We start from the raw sequence: 18,338 nt of genomic DNA, 5'->3' as shown, positions 1-18,338 counted from the left end.
AATATCTAGATCAGAAATAAGAAATTTAATAGACCGTAAGTTTCTGTCCAACAAATTAAGATGAGAATCAGCAGCTGAAGACCAGACAGGAGAACAATACTCAGAACAAGGTAGAATGAAAGAATTAAAACACTTCTTCAGAATAGATTGATCACCGAAAATCTTGAAAGCCTTTCTCAATAATCCTATTTTTTGTGCAATTGAAGAAGACACAGACCTTATATGTTTCTCAAAAGTAAATTTGCTGTCGAGAATCACACCTAAAATTTTGTAAGAGGCATACAAATTTAAAGAAACATTATCAATACTGAGATCCAGATGTTGAGGAACCACCGTCCTTGACCTACTTACAATCATACTTTGAGTTTTATTAGGATTCAACTTCATTCCCCATAATTTGAATGGGAGAAGGGATCACGGTTGGGAGGTATTTGCATTCAAAGCTTTATGTGAGAATATTGGATGATCTCAGTCATGCTGAAGATGATTTGGACCTTTTTGGCTGAACCACTCTCAAAGGTTGGTTCATCGGAATCCGGGGGGATCCAATCCTTGAAGTGGGACTCTTGGCTTCTGACAGGATGCCCATCATTACAGGTATGGGGAGGATGATTCCATATTTTCTTGGTCTCGGTCCTAACAGGCGGGTTTAGATTACACCTGTGCCTCTATATCTGTTTTGGTGCTATCCTTCGGGTAGGGTATGGAGTGGGCCATCTGGGAAGTATACTCTCATTGTGCCGATTGAGGAGAATCCAAATTTCATTTCCAACTTATAGTATTTTCTTAAAATTCTCAAGCAGGTAAACCAACAAAACAATCAACAAAAAGCAAAAAAGAAAATCCTACCCTTAAATATGGACCCTTCAAACACTGACTCCCCATCCCTTGGATATGCTGACTCCCCCGCCCCCCTGCACTCTTGACGACCTCTGCTAATTTGATTAGGGAAAATTCTATTGATGACCTCAGAAGATGAAAGGCCCATTCTACTGATATTCCAAAATCGAGTAATTTGGGTAACACAAGGAAAATTAGAATCCTTGATGTTACCCAAATTCCAATAAAGGAAAACTTTGATAATTTATATAAGGCATTTGAGTGCTATGGATGTATAAAAGAAATAAGGATGAAACTTGAAGATGAGAAATGGAACTCATGGATATCTTACAGTTGTTATGACGAAGCATTTAAAGCAATAAGTAATATGAATAATATTAGAATTAATAACTTAAATGTCATGGCTGCTCTCTGCAATAAGGTACCAAAGGATTTGGATGTATATAGGCCTGCCGACTGGTTGGAAAAAGACGTTGATTTAGTTATTCCTTCCCAGAGAAAGCCAAAACCACTAATATGGCTTGTAGCGGAATCAAAGGGGTTACAGGGAATTATTTCAAAATATGCAAATTAATAAAAAAAAAAGTAGGAACTATTGCACCGGAGATATATCTCGTTTTGGAAAAAATATTAACCTTCTCCACGCCAAATTGTGCGCACAATCTGTAATACTGTCCAACCTAAAAACAACTAATAATGATATTAAGTTAGATGTCCAACCCCACCTAAACTTTAGCTACGAAAGAGAGTAGATTTTAACAGAGATCTGTATGAATTTACAGAGGAGGAGATACTGGTCCTGTGTCCACTAAATGTATGGAAAGTACACAGTCCCAGGTACATCAATGACTATCCTTACTTTCCTGGATGCTGATGTATCTTTCCATATTATTATTGAAAATAAGATTATTAAAGCACGACCATTCAAGCAGAATCCACTGCAATGTTTTAATTGTTTTAAATTCGGACACCCGTCTAAAGTTTGCAAAAATGAGAAAATGTGTGGAATTTGCTCCAAATCTTACCACGGAGAATGTGCACTTGGAGCCAGTTGTTTAAATTGCAAATTAAATCATAAATCCACAGACAAGAGCTGTGAGCTGTGTAAGTTGGAAGAAGCTGCCCTCAACAAATCTAATTTAGAACACAAGTGTGGGACATGCCAAAAGACTATTAAACAAATCAAATACCTATGTTATGGCATTAAAATCAAACCCACCCAGTACTGCCAATAGCTCTAGAAAAAGAAATATACCATCTGATAAAATGCTGAATGATAAGGTAAGCATATTACCTCCTGAGGCTTTACCACGGTGCATTAACATTAGGGCATCGCCCATCTCCGTGGAACCCTCGTCCCCCATTACAAAAACTAGTACAAACCTTTCTCAGACCATGTCCTTGCCGGATTTGATGGAGATTCCACTTAAAACCAACTTACCTGATGCACCTGTAGTAGGAAAGGTGCAAAAACCTAGAATCTCACCATCTATTAATCGTAAAAGAGAAAAACTTCCATCACTCTCACCCCCCTCCATTAGAAACACTAAAGTTATGGCATCAAATAAATTTGATGTTTTGTCTGTTGATGATTCTAATGAACTGGAAGATAAAATGAATAAATCAGAAATTCAAGTTGAAGTCCACCATCCACCTCAACAAATCGATCACAAGGACACAAAGAAAAAGACAAACGTAAAACCCAACATATCAAGACCAATTTTGGAGAAACCTACAGGTAATTATGTTAGATTAAAAACTACTAATGGGAAGGCATTATCCATAATCTCATCCAGATATAATCCATAGTTTTCTCCTCCATTTTGCAATGGAATTGGCAGGGTTTAAGGGCCAAATATGAAGAACTTAAGCTCATAATTCATGAACATTCCCCCATAATTGTATGTCTACAGGAAACTATGCTTGATGCTAACACTCCTTGTCCACGAGAGTATGTTAGCTATGGAAAATCATGTAATCAACAAGCAGGGAGCCATGGCGGAAGTCTCATGTACGTTCGTCGAGATGTTCCCCAAATACCTTTGTCTATTACTACAGCCTTGCAGGCAGTGGTTGTACAAATAGATATAGGGAGAAAACATACAATATGCTCTCTGTACTTGCCTCCAAATGATAATATTTTGTATGATAATTTAGTAAAGGTCATTCAACAACTCCCTCAGCCTTTTCTCTTACTGGGAGATATGAATGGTAGACATCCTTTATGGGGTGATGTTTTGGCAAACACAAGGGGCAATATTATATCATCAATTGTGGCAATTATGGATGACGGGCTTCTCAATACAGGAGAACCCACACACTTTCATGTCCAGACAGGTACGTTGTCATGTACTGACCTATCAATCGCGTGCTCTAATTGCCTTCTCGACTTTGATTGGAGGACATTAGATGATTGGCATACAAGTGATCGTGCACAAATCATTATAAACACCAACAATGGTCCACCGTTACAGACATCGCCACGATGGAATCTTAACAAGGCGGACTGGGATAGATTTCGTGAACTAAGTGAAATTGAAAAGAATGCAGAACAGTGTGAAAATATCGATGATGCCATAGACTTAAGGAATGGAACCCTTCATGCAGCAGGAGTTAATTCAATTCCCAAAACAACAGGGTTATTGAAACGACGACCAGTCCCCTGGTGGTCCTCTGAACTAACAGCCCTGCACAGAGCCACAAGAAGGTCTTTACCTCGATTGCACAGACACCTTACTGAGGACAATTTGATTATATACAAGAAATGTATAGCACAGTTCTGTCGTGCCATGAAAGAAGCTAAGCGCCAGTCTTGGGTATCTTTTGTTTCCTGCATTAACAGTATAGAGTACCACCATCCTCTTTGTGGAGGAAAGTAAAAGAGATAGCAGGCAAATTTACCCCCAACCCACCACCAGTGTTGAAAGTGAATGGTCAGTATATGACTGGATCAACTGAGGTTAGCAATGCTCTGGCTGATCATTTCTCAAATGTATCGTGCAAGTGTGAAGCAGCCCCTGGTCACCAGTATAGGAGCATTGAACAAAAGAAAATTTTTTAAATTTTGAATCAGGAAGGGAAGAGTCATACAATTCTCCTTTTACTGAAAGATAATTTGATTCCACACTTGCTACATGTAATGATACAGCCTCTGGAACTGATGGAATTCCATATGCAATGATTAAACATGTATCTGTTAATACAAAGTCAGTTATTTTAAGCATTATTAACAGAATAGGGCATGATCATAGTTATAGAAGTGTTTGGGAACTTGCCATTTTTTTTAGCCTTTATAAATCCGGTAACGATAATTTTTTAGCTGCAAACTATCGACCAATTGCATTGACATCTTGTTTATGTAAAATCATGAAGATGATCATCAATGCAAGAAGGGTACTTTATCACCTATCCAGTGTGGATTTTGAAAAATGCACTTGATGACTGATGTGTTGATACAATTTGAGTCCTCTATTTGTGAAGCCTTTGCTTCAAACCAGCACCATATAACAGTCTTTTTTTATTTTGAAGAAGCATATGTTACTGCATTGAGATATGGTATACTTAAAACCATTCATAATTTGGGATTACAAGGAGAACTATCATTGTTCATTCAATCCTTTATTCCACAGAGATTATTTTAATTGAGAGTTGGGGAAACTCTATTGGAGAGAAACTGTCAGGAAGAAGGAGTTCTCCAGGGTAGTGTGCTAAGTGTTACCCTGTTTGCACTAGCAATTAATAGTATATCCTCAGTCATTTCTAAAGATGTTCTCTCAACACACTTTGTAGTTGATCTCTCCATATCATTTGCTGGGGCTAGAATGTCAATGGTTTAGAGAAAACTATAACTCGCAATTGACAAAATTATTCAGTGGGCTGATATGAATGGGTTTAAGTTTTTAACAAGCAAAACTACTGTTGTCCATTTCTGTCGTATTCGGGGAGTACATCCAGACCCTGATATGTACTGTACATCAAAGGTCAACAGATTTCATGTGCATGTGAAGCAAGGTTTTTAGGCTTGATATATGATTGTAGGGTGGCATGGGTTCCTCACTTAAAATCATTAAGAGCAAAATGTCTTGATGCCTTGAAGCTTTTTAAAGTTTTGTCCTATACATCATGGGGGAGGGGGTAGACCGCAAAACTATTTTAAAGCTATACAAAGCCTTTATTTTTTCAAAAATTATTTATGGGTGTGAGATATATTCTTCAGCCACTGCAAGCCGACTAAAGATTTTAGATTCTATACACCATACTGCTATCAGATTGGCAACAGGAGCATTTAGAACTTCGCCTATTCCAAGCCTCCTTGTTGACGCTGGAGAATTACCGTTAGACCTTTACTGGACGTCTTCTATTAATTGGTATTTGCATAGATTACAAAGGATTCCTAATTCTTTAGCCTCACATTGTAAGCTTTGTAAAGCAATCAACATACTTTGAGATGCCCCCAAAATCCCCTCAGCCTTATGATTTTCTGGTGAAACAACTGATAGACAGTCTTGATACAATTAGAAGTAAGGTGCTTCCATTTAAGGTATCATCAATGCCTCCATGAAAATTACTAGAGGTATCTTTTTTGTAAATATTTTATTGGAGTTTAAAAGAATGTGACTGGCATAGAGGCTAGGTCTCTTTTTATGGAACATGTTGCAGAACATAAGAAATGGACTTTTATATTCTGAAGGCTCCAAATCCGATGCTGGCGTTGGATTTGGAGTATATAGCAATGCTTTTAATTGCAGAGGTGCACAATTTAGAGTGGCTTTTAATCGTTGGTCTGAAAGGTATAACTGTTCGATTTTGTTAGGTTCCGGCACATGTAGTTGTGTATGGAACATGTTGCTGAACATAAGAAATGGACTTTTATATTCTGAAGGCTCCAAATCCGATGCTGGCGTTGGATTTGGAGTATATAGCAGTGCTTTTAATTGCAGAGGTGCACAATTTAAAGTGGCTTTTAATTATTGGTCTGAAAGGTATAACTGTTCGATTTTGTTGGGTTCCGGCACATGTAGTTGTGTATGGAAATGAGAAGGCAGATTCACCAGCCAAGACTGCTTCAGCTGAGTTGCTACTAAGAAGGTAACCCATTCCCAGTAATGATTTTTTTACTTACAATTAAGAATTTTATTAATAATATTGGCAACGGCATTGGGATGGTTTATTTGAAAATAAGATGAGAGATAAGTAATGTTATATCTCCTTGGAGGTATAATGGCATGCCCTGAAAGTGGGAGACTACTCTTTGTTGTCTCCGCATTGGTCACACTCGGCTGACACACGAGTTTTTGCTGGCCGGCCAACATCAACTATATTGCGACGACTGTTTGGTACCAGTGACAGTGAGGCATTTGTTGACCGAATTCCCCACATACAGTACTGAATGAAATAGATATCTTTTAGAGGCTCGAGGTGAGGATGACAGGTTCATCCTTACTAAGATTCTTGGACATGATGTGTCGCACCATGTTAGTGTTTTATTTTTAGCTTTATTTCAGAAGCAGGTCTTATGAAAGATATTTAACTTTTAAAATGACACATTTGCTTTTATGGTTTCAATTGAATATTCTTTTATTTATTTATTTTTTTATTTATAATAAACAATATCGACATCAATGACCTTAGATGTCAGGATGCCACACAACCTCAAATCAATTAATCAATCAATCAATCCAGGGGTAAATTTCCTTTTAGAGGACATTTCCAACTTTTCTATAAGGCTCTTATTTTCCTGAGCCTCTTTGGCCATGATTTCCTTAATCAATTACTTGGGGAAGAGGGCTTTCTCCCAGATGTTGGAGTCGATCAGCATTCTAGGGTCATGCCTGATCGTTGCTGTGGCTAGGACATGTTCTCTACATGCTCATCTGGCTAGTAAAAAAGCATGGAGATCTCTATGGAACATGGCCAGGTGAGTCTTTGCCTAGACCGGGAAGAGATCAGATTTGGAATAGTTCCCAAATATCATCTGGAGATTAAGATTGGAAGGATAAAGAAGCAGATAGTCTCTTTTTAGCTTCCAATTCTTCCCTTAATAGGCATTCCGGAATTCTAGGGGTTGGGCCCAACTCATCGCCAGCTTAAATTATCGCTGGCCTAACTCATCACTAACCAATTCATCGCCTCAAGGATGGTGATTAAATGAGACTCACTAGATATTAAAAAACTATTTTCAAAATAAAAATTGGACACTTTCAGAATATTAAAAATTAATTTTAATCCTATCATTAGTATATATGAAAAACAAGTTTATTTAGAATCAAAATGCTAAGAATGCTAAAAAATGTTTTTTTTTTTATTCTTATATGATTAAAGACAAGTACATGAATATGAAAGGAAAAAACGGAATTATTTATTTTTTGTTGTGAGAAATACCTCGCAAATATTCAATGGGAGTCCTTTCATTAAAATTTTGGACAATTCTAAAAATGTGGGTATCAGTATCCCTGTACTTGTTTAGTTTTGCTGGAGGTGCACTGCCTGCTATAAGCGATTCCAAATAACAGTCTCTACCTTTTTTAACTTTTTTGAGTGCGTTAATGAACTTCCATAAGGTTCGATATTCCATTCCTAATTCAAGCCCCCCAAATGCTGAAGCCTTGATAAGGATGGAGGCCTTAGGGATTAGCAGCTGGGCTCTAATGAACAGTGGGAACTACTTTCCCACTGGACCTCGGTGCCCAACTGTTGATCCAACTAAATCAGTCAGCACTTTCTCTCTTTCTTTTGGTTATTTCTTTTTTTCTCCCATCTCTTCCTTTTGGGCTCGATATTGTTGACGACTTTGGCTTTTTTAATTATACTTTGCCTGCTTCTTTGGATTTGGCACAGTGTGGGATGGATGGCATTCCATCTCAACCTGTGCCAATTTAGACGCCATCACCCTCTGGCAGACCCCATTGGGTGCAGATCAACTCTGTTAAGAGTCGGGCTCGAGTGATCCGGTTGTAAGTCACCCATATTTACGGGTAATGGGTGACGCCAGGCATTGGAGTCGCTGGTGGGAGGGGCTAACCACCCCCACTGTACGCCCACCTTAAGGGAGGCAGCCCCTCTCTAATAGAGGACTGGTCCCCCGCTGAAGCCTCTTCTCGTGTTGGGCCACATGTGATAGGAGGACTGACATCCTCTGATAAGAGGTGGATAACCCAGCTTGCTCTTTCAAAAAAAAACCAACCACTCTGTTGACGATCTGGAAAATACAAACATGGACCTTGGTACATACAGCTCCAACTCCGGTTCTAATATCGTAAGATTAGAACCTTACGTCATGTGAAGAATGATAAGAAAACAATAGAGGAGAAGAGGGAATGAGAAATGATGACTGTACAGAAAAATATAGAAAAGTAGAAGTATTACCTGGTCACTATGAAGTGGAGAATTATGAGAATTTTTTTATTTTGGAATTTGAAAATAGAAGACATGCACGTGTAAATGTTTTTAAAGCTAACAGGAACATAGTTGCTATATGTGGAGGGCAGCTAAAAATTCTTCCCCAGGGAAATGGAAGTCTCTTGATAGAGACACTATCCCCAATACAAGGCGAAAGATTGAAAACACTCACAACATTGGATGGTCATAGTGTCAAAATCGTTTCGCACCCCACTTTCAAGCAGAGTAGAGGTTTGATATATGCTCCAGAATTGCTGGACATAGAGGAAAAAGAAATTGAGGATGAACTGAGGAGTCAAGGAGTTGTAAAAGTAGTCAGAATGAGAGAGAGTTGGAGAACAACGTATTCCTCTTGCTACTTTGATTATACCATTTGATCAATGCAGATTACCAAATGTTATTAAAGTGGTTATCATTGCCAAATGTATGACCATTTAAACCAGAAATGCCAGGAAAAACTAAACTGTGTTTGAGCTGTTTGTGCCAACTGTGGAAAAAATAGTCATGGAGTATGCATAGAAAATCCAAATTGCATGCATTGTGGGAAAGCACACCCACCTACATCTAAAAGCTGTGTTAAGGTCATTTTTTAAAAAGAATTTCAGGACATTTGAACCATGGAAAGGGTTACTTATAGAGAGGCTCGTAAAAGAGCTCTTGAAAAACAGACAAGACCAGGGCAACCTTTTTCAATGGTTCTGAAGAAAACCTTGCCAAAGAACACGGACGAAAATTATATTCTCACTTCTAAGATAAAGAAACATATGAAAGTAGTTAAAGAGGTTGAAAGTCCCATTGAAAATTTATATCTAGAAACTGTAGAAAAATCAAAACATACATGAAGATCTGAAAGGTATTCAAAAGCCATCTACTCCCATTCTACATAATAGTAAAAACCTCTCTCAGACCGTGTCCTTGCCTGATCTGATGGAGGTTCCATTTCAAACAAATTTACCTGGTTAACCTGTAGTGGGGAAGGTGCAAAAACCATACAGCTCACCACCTTTTAATTGGAAAAGAGAGAGACCTCCACCTCTCTCGCCTCCTACCATAAGAAACATTAAAGTCACGACTTCAAATAAATATGATGTCTTGTCTGCTGATGTTTCTGATCAACTGAGAGGTAAATTGAATAAATCAGAAATTCAAGTTGAGGTCCACCATTCTCCTCAACAATTAGATCAAAAGGACGCAAAGAAAAAGACGAACAGAAAACCCAATATATCATGATCCTCTCTAGAGATACCACCGGGAAATATTGCTAGATCAAATACTGCCAATGGGAAGACTTCATCCAAGGTGTCTTCCAAAAAATAAACCGTAGTTTTTTCCTCCATTCTGCAATGGAATTGCCATGGTTTAAGAGCAAAATATGAAGAACTTAAGCTCCTCATACGTGACCACTCCCCTATAACTGTATGTCTATAGGAGAGCAAGCTCGATGCTAACACTCCTTGTCCTCGAGAGTATGTTAGCTATAGGACACCATATGATCAACGAGCTGGGAGCCATGGGGGAAGTCTTATGTACGTCCGTCGAGATGTTCCCCAAATATCTTTGTCTATCTGTACCCCTCTGCAGGCAGTGTTCTCTTTACTTGCCTCCAAATGATAACATCACATATGATAACATAGTAGAGGGGATTAAACAACTCCCACAACCTTTTCTTTTGCTAGGAGATCTTAATAGTAGACATCCTTTATGGGGTAATGTTTTGACAAATGCATGGGGTAATATTATGTCATCAATTTTGTATAATGAAGATGTAGGACTCCTTAATACAGGAGAGCCCACAAATTTTCATGTTCAGACAGGTACCTTGTCCTGCATTGACCTATCAGTTGCAAGCTCTAACTGCTTTCTCGATTTTAATGGTCCACTTTTACAGAGATCGCCATGAGGGAATCTTCATAAGGCGGACTGGGATAGATTTCGGGATTTAAGTGAAATTGAAGGAAATGCAGAACAGTTTAAAAGTGTTGATGATGCCATGGACTTACTTAATGGAACTCTTGACACAGCAGGAGTCGATTCCATTCCCAAAACAACAGAGATATTCAAACGACGACCAGTCCCCTGGTGGTCATCAGAACTAACTGCCCTGCACAGAGCCACAAGAAAGTCTTTAACTCGATTGCGTAGGCGCCATACTGAGGAGAATTTAGTCATATACAAGAAATGTAGACCACAGTTCTGTCGTGCCATGAAAGAAGCTAGCGCCAGTTTTGGGTGTCATTTGTTTCCTCCATTAACAGTAGAACACCAACATCATCTGTGTGGAGGAAAGTGAAAAAGATAGCAGGCAAATTCACCCCAAACCCACCACCTGTGTTAAGGGTAAATGATCAGTATATGACTGGAGTTAGCAATACCTTGCTGATCATTTTTCAAATGTATCATGCAAGTGTGAAGCAGCTCATGGTCACCAGTATAGGAGCATTGAAGAAAAGAAGGTTTTAAATTTTGCAACAAGAAAGGAAGAGTCATACAATTCTCCTTTTACTGAAAGAGAATTTGATTCTGCACTTGCTACGTGTAACGATGCAGCCCCTGGACCCGATGGAATTCCATATGCAATGATTAGACACGTACCTTTTAATACAAAGTTATTTATTTTAAGCATTATTAAAAGAATATGGCATGATCATAGTTACCCAGGTGTTTGGGAACTAGTCATTATTTTAGCCTTTTTAAAACCTGGTTAGGACAAGTTTTTAGCAGCAAATTATAGGCCAATTGCATTGACATCTTGTTTATGTAAAATTATGGAGAAGATGGTCAATGTAAGACTGATATGAAAAGAAGGGTATTTAATCACCCATTCAATGGGGATTCAGAAAAATGCACTCGACTGATGTGTTGATACGACTTGAGTCTATTTGTGAAGCCTTTGCTTCCAAACAGCACCATGTGATAGTCTTTTTTGACCTTGAAAAGGCATATGATACCACATGGAGATATGGTATTCTTTAAAGAATTCATGAGTTTGGATTAAGAGGAGAGCAACCACTATTTATTCAGTCATTTTTTTCACATGGAGTTTTTTAAGTGAGAGTTGGGGAAACTCTATCAGAGAGTAAATGCCAGGAAGAAGGATTTCCTCAGAGTAGTGTGCTGAGTGTAACCCTTTTTGCAATAGCAATTCCCTGGGATGTTCTCGCAACATTATGTGTGGATGATCTCTCTATATCATTTGCTGGAGCTAGAATTGCAATGGTTGAGAGAAAAAAATACAACTCTCAATTGACAAAGTTATCCAGTGGGCCGATATGAATGGATTTAAGTTTTCGACAAGTAAAACTACAATTGTCCATTTCTGTCGTATCCGGGGAGTACATCCAGGCCCGGATATATACATCAAAGGTCAACGGATCCCATGTGCAAGTGAAGCTAAATTTTTAGGTTATTTGATCGTAGGCTTACATGGGTTTCTCATTTAAAAGTGTTAAAAGCTAAATGTCTTGAGGCTCTGAATCTTTTAAAAGTATTGTCCCATACATCATGGGAGCAGACCGCAATACTATTTTAGAATTATACAAGGCCTTGAATTTTTCCAAAATTAGTTATGTATGTGAAATATATTCCTGAGCCACCCCAAGCCGGTTAAAAATATTAGATTCTATACATCATGCTGGTATTCGATTGTCCACAGGAGCGTTTAGAACCGCACATATGACAAGTCTCTTTGTTGATGCTGGGGAGTTGCCTTTAGACCTTTACCAAATGTCTTCTGTTATTCAGTATTGGTTTAGATTGCAAAGACTCTCTAATTCTTTGGCCTTTCAGACTGCAAGCCTTGTAAGGCACTCAACATACTCTGTGTTGCCCCCAAAATCTCCTCAACCTTATGGCTTTCGGGTGAAACAATTATTCACCAGTCTTGATATAATTAGAATTAAGGTGCTTCCATTCAAGATATCATCAACGCCTCCATGGAAATTACCTGACATATCTTTTTGTAAATACTTTATTGGGGTTAAAAAGAATATGACTAACTTATAATCCAGGTATCTTTTTATGGAACATGTTGAAGAACATAGGGGATCGACTTTTATATATACTGATGGCTCCAAATCTGATGCTGGCGTTGGATTTGGAGTACATAGTAATGATTTTAATTGTAGATGTGCACTTCCTCCAACAGCTTCCATATTTACTGCCGAACTGTATGGCATACTAACCGCTATTGAGAAAATAGCTTTGAAATAGGAGGGTAATTTTACAATTTTTAGTGATGCAAGGAGTCTTCTTCAAGCTTTAGAAGTTTTTAATTCTAGTAACCCTCTAGTTTTACAGATTTTAGAATGGCTTTTTATTATTGGACGCAGAGTTATAACAGTTCGATTTTGTTGGGTTCCAGCACATGTAGGTGTGTCTGAGAATGAGAAGGCAGATTTACTGGCGAAGAATGCGGCATCCAAGTTGCTACTAAGAAGGTATCCCATTCCCTGTTATGATATCTAACCTTACATCAAGAAATTTATTTGTAACAGCACTGGGATAGTCTAGATAGCAATAAAATGAGGGAAGTAACAAATGTCATATCACCTTGGAGGTATAACATGATGCCCCGAAAATGGGAGACGACGACTTTGTCGTCTCTGTATTGGTCACACTCGTTTGACACAAGTTTCTGCTGAAGGGCCAACACCAACCGTATTGCGAGGACTGTTTGGTACCTTTAATAGTGAGGCATTTGTTGACCGAATGCCCCAATTATAATAACTTAAGAAATAGATATCTGTTTGAGGTTCGAGGTGAGGACGGCACGTTCATCCTTGCCAAGATTCTTGGACATGATGTGTCCTACTATGCGATCGGCATTTTCTGGTTTATTTCAGAAGCAGATATTTCGAAAAATATTTAACTTCTATAATGACATTTAACTTTTATGGTTTGAATTGAATATTCTTTTAATTTTTGTATAAAATAAATGATATCGGCGTCAATGACCTTAGATGTCAGGATGCCAGAAAACCTTAAATCAATCTATCAATCAATCAATCTTAATACAAGCTGTATTCGTCTGTTTGCTGCTTCAGAGTGGTTGTTAGTTTTGTCTTGACCATTCAGTGTTCGAGCATATAGATTCCACTTTTCCATCGTGAAGAGTGGTGCACGTCTGCTATTTCCTTGCCTGTTCAACTTACCTATATAATTATCTTTGAGCCAATTCAAGATTTGCCCTATGGTCTATGGATAATTCGTGTTCTAAGGCATCAATGTAAGAATGTATATGTTCATTAGGTACAAAGGCAAGTGCCAGTATCATCTTTACTTGCAATGAAAATTGGGCGTCGTTATTATAGCGGGAACTTAGACCTAAAGCAGCAATGTGCTTTGCATATTTTGACTCGGGTGAAAGAAGCACCCTCTTACTTGAACATCTGGAAAAATTTCCTTGATTGTAAGAAATGCTGCAATTTCAAATCACATACAATTGACTTTGGTTTACAGTTGGTTCACATTCTTTTATCATTTCAAATAGTTTTGAATATGTAACTTTCTGCTTGTTGGGTAAAAGAGCATAAAGTACTGGAATGACACCTCCGCATTTTTTAGCCATTACAATATACACCTGAGAAAATATCATGGGGGCAATCTTAAAGGTGCCATCAACATACCAAACATCCGATGATACCAAATGTTGCACCCAACTTCATCTACCAAATAATAAGATTCTATCTGCACTGGGACCACTGTCTTTTAATAAGTAATCTTCCCTCCTAGATGCTTCTGATTCATAGGTCGAATATTCATCCAGGATTTCTAACTGATGAAGGTCAACTGGGTTTGGCTGAGAAGCACTAATTTGATTCCGTTTCCGTTGAGTAGTTTTCCTTAAAGCAGACGAACATGGCAAAGATCCTTGTACCGTTTGGGGAACATTAATCAGAGCTTCATTAATCACTGCACTTGGGTTTTCCATCGTCTCTTTAGCTGGCGTTTTAATTTTTGTAGTAGTCCTTTCCACTTCCACTTTTATAGATGAAGAGTAATGGGTGTGAGTATTCAAGATTTTTACAAGGTTTCCAAAACTTGTTTGTATTCTTGCTTTGCATCTGCCAAGCTGTTCACACCTCCAAAACATCAGATCGCTGTCGGTTTCCCTGGTTTTATAAAAAATGAACAAAAATCCATTATACCAAAATTTGTCTTCGCTCCTCTGACTTAAAACTGGCTCCATTGTAATGGGTATATTGGAAGAATGTAAAACTGAAAGTGCTGCTTCCAAAGGTTAATATTTACGATCGTTCTTAGATCCAGAATATAAGAATATAGGGGTGGGAGTGTTCTGGAAAGCAAAGGTTATCCAAAATATACAGTATAGCGATTTCAAAATATAGGGGTGTGAGTGTTCTGGAAAGCAAATGTTTTCTAGAATATATAACGATTTCCGATTGTTTGAAAATATTTACCTTTTTTGAAAAAAAAATGTGTGTATTTGGTCTGACGATGAGTTGGACCGGCGATGATTTAGTCCGGCGTTGAGTTAGGCTGGTGATGAGTAGGCAAAGGGAAGGACAGTATCCTTGAGAGCTACAAAGGTGGCCTGCTTCCTGCCAAAAGCAGAAAGTTGTGTATTGGTGAGGGCTGTCTTTAGCTCCTTAACCAAAAGAGACTAATCCTTGCTGTGGACCAGGATGGTGGTTCCCTTAGGGATCATATCATCCCTAATGGACGCTTCCAAGTTAAGCCTTAAATAGCATTAAGGATAACTAACAATCGAGGGGAAGAATTCCAAGTCAGAGATCAGAGACTGGCTTAGAATCCAAACCCTTTTCCAATTTGGAGGTACCCTTCACTTAAGGCCATACGCTCAGCTTAACGCCAAGGGTTCTCAACTGTGCATTCAGGTAGCTGGGGGAGCCTTAGAAGTAGGTACCTTTTGTAAAGCTTCTCTTTTTGCCACTAGGGACGCTTGAGCACGTTCATGTTTGGCGTTTAGGTTTTCCATGAAAGTTTTCATGGATGCCATAAATTCCATTTGACCTGGAAACAAAGGTATATCTGGCACAGGAACAGGGGTCGAAGTAGAAGTTGGGGCCTGAGCTGTAGGGAAGGGTGAACTAGCTTAAGAAGTACTAGGAATTGTACTCACCTGATGTACATCCAATGACTCCTCAGAGGTTTCCGTGGTCAGCAGGATCCTCTCTCTCTTTCTGAAGTCACAGAAGAAGCTATCGACATGTTGTCAGCGTCTAGGGTCATTACTTGCAGAGTGTCCCGAACTTCATCATCCGCATGATCTACTAATACCAGCGGGAGTTAAACCGTCGGTAACTGGTGACCAAAAACAGTGCTCACCTCGGCCTTGGGAAAGAGGAGGTTCTTTAGTTCCGTAGAAGGAAGATAAGGAGCACCATGTTGAGAGCTCTTATGGAAGCCGCTAACCCAGTGATGAATTGTCTTCCGACTCCGCGCTTGTACATCCAGGGAGACGTCGGTGGCCTCAGAAGCCAGTGTGTAGTAAGTCCTCTCAAACATGACAGTTAGCAGGTTCCAAGATTGCAAGAGACCCTTTTGAACCACACAGTCCGCATGTTGCCGGCAATTCTTGTGGCGGCAGGGCAACTTTGCTCACCTGGTACAGGTGACTGCTGAACACTCCATTTCATCAGCCACCTGTAAAGAAGGGAAAATTTTTCATGAGTAAAAGTCATTAAAAAATTTTTATTCTTAGAATAAGCACATATGAAAATTATACAGAAAATATGCTTAGAAATAATCCTAGCATAAATATACCTACCACTGTAATATGGCTAATTCTACAAAACAATGGAGACCCATGCCAAGCATCTCAGAAATCATTGGAGATATATGAAAAACTATCAATGACAGTATGGTAGGAAAATGGAGGAAAGGGTCACATTAAAGGAACACCAGTACCTCCAAAGTCGGTCTATTAGACAACTTAAGATGGCAAATTTACTTATCCGTCTGCCTAAGCCAGCAATATCCCCCGAAGCAGCTGTAGCTGGGTCTAAGGTGACAGCTATTTCTAGCAGCCTTTCAACACCCAGGCATGGTGACAACTCTGCAGAGGCATTTTCAAGTCGACAACAAGAGAGGGGACAATCCTATAGGAAAGGGTTAGCAATCAGGGAGAGAGGTACAGGAATGAAAGGCAGCAAAGAAGGAGACCTGCCAAGACCTGGCCATTATCATTAACTCATAAAAAAAGGTGGTTTCTAGCTTGTAAGATAATGAGAGCTGTACAGGACGGCCAGGACTCCAAGAATTGGAAATTCGAAGAATATCCTGACAACTAGGCGTGATGCAATTGACCAACTTCAGAGGAGAATGTTCCTCAGATATGGAAGAGGAGAAGAAGGAGCAGATGACCAGTCCAAGGCTGCTGCTAAGACAGCAGACGGAATGTCCCATAGCCAACACACATCCAATGCTAGAAGAACTCAAGCTGACAAGACCGGAAGCAGGGACAGAAGGCGACACTTCTGCCAAGACAGAGTAACAAGGTAAAGGAATCAAGACTCTGCAGCAAGAGGAACATAGCTTTGGAACAGAAGCTACAGTGACAGAACAGGCAACAGCTAAGGTGGCAGAGGAGAACCCCAAGGGGTACCAACTCTTCACCTTGATAGGGTTAGGCCATAGAAAAAAACTGTGCAGGCAAGCCTAGCTCGCCTAGTGGGTGAGGGAAAAACTCTAGGATAAGATGACTAGACAAGAGGAACTGTAGTTTCCAGTTCAGTCAGGTTATGGCCTAACCAGGAAAGGGAAGGGGCAGAGAAACCACCCAAGAGTGGTCTCTAAGGCAGCAGAGAGAATTAATCCTGGGAGGGAAAAATCTCATCCCCCTAGGGCCAGGATAGATAGCCTACAAGCTATCCTGTCCAAAAGTGGCAACCTCATTCGCCGTGGAATTAGACAGGGTTGGTAACAAAGTTCCACAGCAAGTAGACACACTAGCAGGCAGAAGGGGGAGGGAAAAGGGTGGTGAAGGGAGACTCAGAAATTGGTAAGGCTGCAGGACAGGAAGGCCTAACTGCCAAATTAGAACAAAAATAGTGTTCTAAGGGGTCTGCAGTGATAGGGCACAGAGGAGAAGTGCTCATAGCCAGCCGTAGCCTACAAAATACTAAAAATGAAGCAAAGCGGTACGAGGAGGTGTACCTGTCAGCATAAGAACAGGGGGCATTAAGTTCCAATAGGTAAACAAGAAGTAGATACAGGGAACACAATCCCAAGACCTGTGCCGCCTTGCCAAGCATAAAGGCCAAGTGGAAAGTGAAGACAGTCACCCTAGGACAACTGTAAAACACTATCCAACTCCCAGAGGGACCTTCAGGACTGCAACTCCCCGCTATGACGAATCAACAGCATGGGAGGATGGGCAGTCTCACTAAACCAGTAAGGTTAGGTGAAAGAAGGGGATGGTGCACAAGTATAAATTCACCAGTCATGGCTGCCGGCCAGGGTAAAGTTAGTCTAAGTTAAGACTGATAAAAACGCACATGCAACACCATTAAAAAAGGGTGGATACCCCATAATCATACCACGCTTGTAAGAGATTTATATAAAACACATTCCTACATTAATATCACTAAATATCTAAGCATTTCTGAGCGATTTGGATACATGATGCACCGGCACCGACCGCATGCCGGCCACAGGCAATAAAAAGCATGCACATCGAGAACAAAAAAACAGGGTGGAGTCGCGAAATTCTCCAACACACAAAAATAGGGTACACAACTTAGCTGATGAGGAAGAAGCTTAAGCATTCATGATCGCTAAATCACTCAAAAATCTATGAGAACAAGCAGAAAAAACTCCAAGCTACTGTCAAGAGAGCGTCCGCAGAAAGGAAATGGTTCTACAGAAAACGTGTTAGTTGTAGCACACTAGGATCGGAAGTAGTAACGGCCCTCTCGCCCATGTATCCAATCCTATCCCATATCCTTCAAGACAAGGTTAACTCTACTCGGGGAAGGATAGCTGTAGCCTGTTTTAAACAAGTCACTGGTGTATACACGATATCTCTCGGTTTATTCGCTCTCGAGGTTAAAACTCAGTGATACCTCTACAGGTAAAATTCACTGGTATATTACTCACAGAAATATCCCAAGTAGAAA

At 39.6% G+C, this 18,338-nt stretch overlaps 2 protein-coding genes across 4 annotated transcripts in view; one reads left to right on the top strand and one right to left on the bottom strand.

Moving 5' to 3' along the window:
- Window positions 1–18,338, bottom strand: part of LOC137621523 (endothelin-converting enzyme homolog) — a 127,009-nt gene that overhangs the window by 71,790 nt on the left and 36,881 nt on the right. The window lies entirely within an intron of this gene.
- GPHR (golgi pH regulator) overlaps window positions 1–18,338 on the top strand; it is a 401,532-nt gene that overhangs the window by 352,962 nt on the left and 30,232 nt on the right. The window lies entirely within an intron of this gene.

This window comes from Palaemon carinicauda, chromosome 28 (assembly GCF_036898095.1).
Source record: "Palaemon carinicauda isolate YSFRI2023 chromosome 28, ASM3689809v2, whole genome shotgun sequence".
Lineage (NCBI taxonomy): Eukaryota > Metazoa > Arthropoda > Malacostraca > Decapoda > Palaemonidae > Palaemon > Palaemon carinicauda.
The sequence above is the reverse complement of the archived record's forward strand: the minus strand, read 5'-3'. Positions and strand labels throughout refer to the sequence as shown.